A 6,702-nucleotide genomic window follows, 5' to 3' on the forward strand; every position below is an offset into this window, starting at 1 on the left:
GACCGCACCACGACGAGGCAAGCATAGGTGTCTCAGTGAGCTTGACACAACCCGGAAACAGCTGACGGTGCTGAAACCAGGCTTGGCACGAGGGAGTACCTGTGACAAAAACACTGCGAGAACCAGCTGGCGGTGCTGGAACCCGGATGCGTTGCCCCAGTGTGCAAGAGCCAATGGCACGACCGAGGACCAGCTGACGGTGCTGGAACCCGGTTACTAAGCTGTAGGTGCCCGCGCTTAAAAGCACTACCAAGGACCGCCTGGCGTTGGCGGAACTCGGATACCCAGGAGGAGGCACCTAAGCCAAAGGCTCGGCCCGGAACCAGCTGACGGTGCTGGAACCAGGTGGTGGACCCGAAGGTCCACAGGAGAGGAGAGAACAGCTAGGCCGCGAGGCAGCCGCAGTTACCGAACCCCAACAGTCCTACAGGGGGAGCTGGGCCTACTGGCACTACAGAACCAGCCTTGACTACCAGTTCACGCAGCCCACATAGGAAGCTCCTAAACTGGAGGCACCCTGGAGTTGGCTAACCCGACCGCACCACGACGAGGCAAGCATAGGTGTCTCAGTGAGCTTGACACAACCCGGAAACAGCTGACGGTGCTGAAACCAGGCTTGGCACGAGGGAGTACCTGTGACAAAAACACTGCCGAGAACCAGCTGGCGGTGCTGGAACCCGGATGCGTTGCCCCAGTGTGCAAGAGCCAATGGCACGACCGAGGACCAGCTGACGGTGCTGGAACCCGGTTACTAAGCTGTAGGTGCCCGCGCTTAAAAGCACTACCAAGGACCGCCTGGCGTTGGCGGAACTCGGATACCCAGGAGGAGGCACCTAAGCCAAAGGCTCGGCCCGGAACCAGCTGACGGTGCTGGAACCAGGTGGTGGACCCGAAGGTCCACAGGAGAGGAGAGAACAGCTAGGCCGCGAGGCAGCCGCAGTTACCGAACCCCCAACAGTCCTACAGGGGGAGCTGGGCCTACTGGCACTACAGAACCAGCCTTGACTACCAGTTCACGCAGCCCACATAGGAAGCTCCTAAACTGGAGGCACCCTGGAGTTGGCTAACCCGACCGCACCACGACGAGGCAAGCATAGGTGTCTCAGTGAGCTTGACACAACCCGGAAACAGCTGACGGTGCTGAAACCAGGCTTGGCACGAGGGAGTACCTGTGACAAAAACACTGCCGAGAACCAGCTGGCGGTGCTGGAACCCGGATGCGTTGCCCCAGTGTGCAAGAGCCAATGGCACGACCGAGGACCAGCTGACGGTGCTGGAACCCGGTTACTAAGCTGTAGGTGCCCGCGCTTAAAAGCACTACCAAGGACCGCCTGGCGTTGGCGGAACTCGGATACCCAGGAGGAGGCACCTAAGCCAAAGGCTCGGCCCGGAACCAGCTGACGGTGCTGGAACCAGGTGGTGGACCCCAAGGCCCACAGGAGAGGAGAGAACAGCTAGGCCGCGAGGCAGCCGCAGTTACCGAACCCCAACAGTCCTACAGGGGGAGCTGGGCCTACTGGCACTACAGAACCAGCCTTGACTACCAGTTCACGCAGCCCACATAGGAAGCTCCTAAACTGGAGGCACCCTGGAGTTGGCTAACCCGACCGCACCACGACGAGGCAAGCATAGGTGTCTCAGTGAGCTTGACACAACCCGGAAACAGCTGACGGTGCTGAAACCAGGCTTGGCACGAGGGGAGTACCTGTGACAAAAACACTGCCGAGAACCAGCTGGCGGTGCTGGAACCCGGATGCGTTGCCCCAGTGTGCAAGAGCCAATGGCACGACCGAGGACCAGCTGACGGTGCTGGAACCCGGTTACTAAGCTGTAGGTGCCCGCGCTTAAAAGCACTACCAAGGACCGCCTGGCGTTGGCGGAACTCGGATACCCAGGAGGAGGCACCTAAGCCAAAGGCTCGGCCCGGAACCAGCTGACGGTGCTGGAACCAGGTGGTGGACCCGAAGGCCCACAGGAGAGGAGAGAACAGCTAGGCCGCGAGGCAGCCGCAGTTACCGAACCCCAACAGTCCTACAGGGGGAGCTGGGCCTACTGGCACTACAGAACCAGCCTTGACTACCAGTTCACGCAGCCCACATAGGAAGCTCCTAAACTGGAGGCACCCTGGAGTTGGCTAACCCGACCGCACACGACGAGGCAAGCATAGGTGTCTCAGTGAGCTTGACACAACCCGGAAACAGCTGACGGTGCTGAAACCAGGCTTGGCACGAGGGAGTACCTGTGACAAAAACACTGCCGAGAACCAGCTGGCGGTGCTGGAACCCGGATGCGTTTGCCCCAGTGTGCAAGAGCCAATGGCACGACCGAGGACCAGCTGACGGTGCTGGAACCCGGTTACTAAGCTGTAGGTGCCCGCGCTTAAAAGCACTACCAAGGACCGCCTGGCGTTGGCGGAACTCGGATACCCAGGAGGAGGCACCTAAGCCAAAGGCTCGGCCCGGAACCAGCTGACGGTGCTGGAACCAGGTGGTGGACCCGAAGGTCCACAGGAGAGGAGAGAACAGCTAGGCCGCGAGGCAGCCGCAGTTACCGAACCCCAACAGTCCTACAGGGGGAGCTGGGCCTACTGGCACTACAGAACCAGCCTTGACTACCAGTTCACGCAGCCCACATAGGAAGCTCCTAAACTGGAGGCACCCTGGAGTTGGCTAACCCGACCGCACCACGACGAGGGCAAGCATAGGTGTCTCAGTGAGCTTGACACAACCCGGAAACAGCTGACGGTGCTGAAACCAGGCTTGGCACGAGGGAGTACCTGTGACAAAAACACTGCCGAGAACCAGCTGGCGGTGCTGGAACCCGGATGCGTTGCCCCAGTGTGCAAGAGCCAATGGCACGACCGAGGACCAGCTGACGGTGCTGGAACCCGGTTACTAAGCTGTAGGTGCCCGCGCTTAAAAGCACTACCAAGGACCGCCTGGCGTTGGCGGAACTCGGATACCCAGGAGGAGGCACCTAAGCCAAAGGCTCGGCCCGGAACCAGCTGACGGTGCTGGAACCAGGTGGTGGACCCGAAGGTCCACAGGAGAGGAGAGAACAGCTAGGCCGCGAGGCAGCCGCAGTTACCGAACCCCAACAGTCCTACAGGGGGAGCTGGGCCTACTGGCACTACAGAACCAGCCTTGACTACCAGTTCACGCAGCCCACATAGGAAGCTCCTAAACTGGAGGCACCCTGGAGTTGGCTAACCCGACCGCACCACGACGAGGCAAGCATAGGTGTCTCAGTGAGCTTGACACAACCCGGAAACAGCTGACGGTGCTGAAACCAGGCTTGGCACGAGGGAGTACCTGTGACAAAAACACTGCCGAGAACCAGCTGGCGGTGCTGGAACCCGGATGCGTTGCCCCAGTGTGCAAGAGCCAATGGCACGACCGAGGACCAGCTGACGGTGCTGGAACCCGGTTACTAAGCTGTAGGTGCCCGCGCTTAAAAGCACTACCAAGGACCGCCTGGCTGTTGGCGGAACTCGGATACCCAGGAGGAGGCACCTAAGCCAAAGGCTCGGCCCGGAACCAGCTGACGGTGCTGGAACCAGGTGGTGGACCCGAAGGCCCACAGGAGAGGAGAGAACAGCTAGGCCGCGAGGCAGCCGCAGTTACCGAACCCCAACAGTCCTACAGGGGGAGCTGGGCCTACTGGCACTACAGAACCAGCCTTGACTACCAGTTCACGCAGCCCACATAGGAAGCTCCTAAACTGGAGGCACCCTGGAGTTGGCTAACCCGACCGCACCACGACGAGGCAAGCATAGGTGTCTCAGTGAGCTTGACACAACCCGGAAACAGCTGACGGTGCTGAAACCAGGCTTGGCACGAGGGAGTACCTGTGACAAAAACACTGCCGAGAACCAGCTGGCGGTGCTGGAACCCGGATGCGTTGCCCCAGTGTGCAAGAGCCAATGGCACGACCGAGGACCAGCTGACGGTGCTGGAACCCGGTTACTAAGCTGTAGGTGCCCGCGCTTAAAAGCACTACCAAGGACCGCCTGGCGTTGGCGGAACTCGGATACCCAGGAGGAGGCACCTAAGCCAAAGGCTCGGCCCGGAACCAGCTGACGGTGCTGGAACCAGGTGGGTGGACCCGAAGGTCCACAGGAGAGGAGAGAACAGCTAGGCCGCGAGGCAGCCGCAGTTACCGAACCCCAACAGTCCTACAGGGGAGCTGGGCCTACTGGCACTACAGAACCAGCCTTGACTACCAGTTCACGCAGCCCACATAGGAAGCTCCTAAACTGGAGGCACCCTGGAGTTGGCTAACCCGACCGCACCACGACGAGGCAAGCATAGGTGTCTCAGTGAGCTGACACAACCCGGAAACAGCTGACGGTGCTGAAACCAGGCTTGGCACGAGGGAGTACCTGTGACAAAAACACTGCCGAGAACCAGCTGGCGGTGCTGGAACCCGGATGCGTTGCCCCAGTGTGCAAGAGCCAAATGGCACGACCGAGGACCAGCTGACGGTGCTGGAACCCGGTTACTAAGCTGTAGGTGCCCGCGCTTAAAAGCACTACCAAGGACCGCCTGGCGTTGGCGGAACTCGGATACCCAGGAGGAGGCACCTAAGCCAAAGGCTCGGCCCGGAACCAGCTGACGGTGCTGGAACCAGGTGGTGGACCCGAAGGTCACACAGGAGAGGAGAGAACAGCTAGGCCGCGAGGCAGCCGCAGTTACCGAACCCCAACAGTCCTACAGGGGGAGCTGGGCCTACTGGCACTACAGAACCAGCCTTGACTACCAGTTCACGCAGCCCACATAGGAAGCTCCTAAACTGGAGGCACCCTGGAGTTGGCTAACCCGACCGCACCACGACGAGGCAAGCATAGGTGTCTCAGTGAGCTTGACACAACCCGGAAACAGCTGACGGTGCTGAAACCAGGCTTGGCACGAGGGAGTACCTGTGACAAAAACACTGCCGAGAACCAGCTGGCGGTGCTGGAACCCGGATGCGTTGCCTTGCCTATTAAAGATTGTCTTCCTAGAGCCCCAACTAGCGGTGTTGGAGCAAAGGGTAAGCAGGGGAGATGAGTGTAGGCCGAAGCCTGCACTGGAGGCAGCTTTGTGTCTGCGTTGCGTTTGCAGGACACTTTGCCGGCTACACACTGGGGAACAGCTGGCGTTGCTGAACCCCACTAACACAATGGCGTGTGTTTTTCTCTGTGCAGCTAGCACTTGCGGGCAAAAACTAGCGATGTTAGAGCCCGTGTTGAAGCAGGAGGAGGAGGAGAGGAGCAGAGTGTAGGCCGAAGCTTAGTTGAACCAATTTCAAAGGAAACCTTTAACCCCCCCCTCAGGTGTTACAAAGTACAAGAGACACACCTTGTGCAGTATTAATGCTGCACAAGTGAAAGGTTGCTCTATTAATTTGTCTACTTGCACACGCTGAATGAAAGACATACACAATTTACCCCATTCTACAGTCAAACTGTAGTGGATGCGTGACTTGGTTTTTTGATGAGACGCAGCACAGGTGTCCAAAATAACGCCTTGGTGCTTGGAGCAGCTTCCTGAGCGTTGTTATTTGCTGTACAGGAGTCTGCGCTCTTGTGTTATCCCTTGGCAATGCCCTGTTAGCGCTGCCCATCTTATGACATCATTTCATGTTGGCCGGTGCGGTTAACGATGGCCATAAATCCCAGACCCACAGTGTCTTTTCATAAAGCCACACTGCGGTGCTGGGATTCGTGGCCTTGAGCAGTAAATATTTTGGCCGCTCACACACGTCCTTACACCTGCTTCAGACTGGGCGGCCTCTGCTGATCCCTTCTCGCATGCCGCGGCCATGAGGCTGCACAGTCTGAAGAAGGCTGAAGGAGATGAGTTAAGACAGGCGAAGATATGCACTGCTCGTGCCCATCAATCACACCCTCGCAGTCAAAATAATTAAGACAACGAGGAGCATTTTATTCAGGCAGGCGGACGAACAGGCGCAAGTAGCCAACCAATGATGTCAGAAGACGGGAAGCGCTACCAAGGGGGGTGCTGCGTATCATTAGAAAGGAAAGTCACACCTCAGGGACAGTGGAATGGTCTCAAAGAGACACATTTTGTACGTGTTGAGTTCCACGTGGGCAAGGAGAAAACATCAGCCACCTTGTACAAATGCAGCAGTACTGCTGTACAAGGTGGCTGTTATACATAGAAACACCTGGGGGTGGGGGCCAGGCTCCCTTCAATTTCAGTTCATGTGCCTGCGTGGCGTTTGCAGGTCACGTTGCAAGCTGCACAGCAGGGGAACAGCTGGCGGTGCTGAACCCCACTAACACATTGGCTGGTGTTTTTCTCTGTGCAGCTAGCATTTCCGGGCAAAAACTAGCGGTGTTTGAGCCAGGGTCAGCAGGAGGAGGAGGAGAGGAGCAAAGTGTAGGCCGAAGCCTGCACTGGTGGCAGCTTTTGGTCGGTTGTGCAGCGTGGCTTGTGCTGGACACGATGCCGGCTACACAGCGGGGGAACAGCTGGCGTTGCTGAACCCCACTAACACATTGGCTGGTGTTTTTCTCTGTGCAGCTAGCATTTCCGGGCAAAAACTAGCGTTGTTAGAGCCAGGGTCAGCAGGAGGAGGAGAGGAGCAGAGTGTAGGCCGAAGCCTAGTTGAACCAATTTCAAAGGTTACCTTTAACCCCCCCTCAGGTGTTACAAAGAACAAGAGCCACTCCTTCTGCAGCATTAATGCTGCACAAGT

This window comes from Ranitomeya imitator, chromosome 1 (assembly GCF_032444005.1).
Source record: "Ranitomeya imitator isolate aRanImi1 chromosome 1, aRanImi1.pri, whole genome shotgun sequence".
NCBI lineage: Eukaryota > Metazoa > Chordata > Amphibia > Anura > Dendrobatidae > Ranitomeya > Ranitomeya imitator.